The following is a 206-nucleotide window of genomic DNA, read 5'->3' as shown; positions in this document are numbered from 1 at the left end:
CAGGAGAGCCGCGTGGGACCAGGGCTGAGCCCGTTGCACGGGTGGCCATGCCCTGGCATGGACCTGATGGGAGCCATCTCCAGCAGGACGATGGTGTGGGGTGGGAGAGGGCTGGGCACCACAGGACCCCAGGTAGCCACGCTGACCACAGCACACATGGCACAGCATGGCACAGCACAGCACGGTGTTTCTTACCGCACGAATGT

General features: G+C 64.6%; 1 protein-coding gene across 1 annotated transcript in view; it reads right to left on the bottom strand.

The window, feature by feature from the left end:
• The window catches only part of CUEDC1 (CUE domain containing 1), a gene marked incomplete at its 5' end in the record, with an annotated part of 5,289 nt that overhangs the window by 535 nt on the left and 4,548 nt on the right, over positions 1-206 (bottom strand). The gene's annotated exons all lie outside the window — the stretch shown is intronic.

This window comes from Antrostomus carolinensis, unplaced genomic scaffold, assembly GCF_000700745.2.
Source record: "Antrostomus carolinensis isolate BGI_N321 unplaced genomic scaffold, ASM70074v2 scaffold31231, whole genome shotgun sequence".
Taxonomy (NCBI): Eukaryota; Metazoa; Chordata; class Aves; order Caprimulgiformes; family Caprimulgidae; genus Antrostomus; species Antrostomus carolinensis.
Note: the sequence above shows the minus strand (reverse complement) of the source record. Positions and strands in the feature narration are given on the sequence as shown.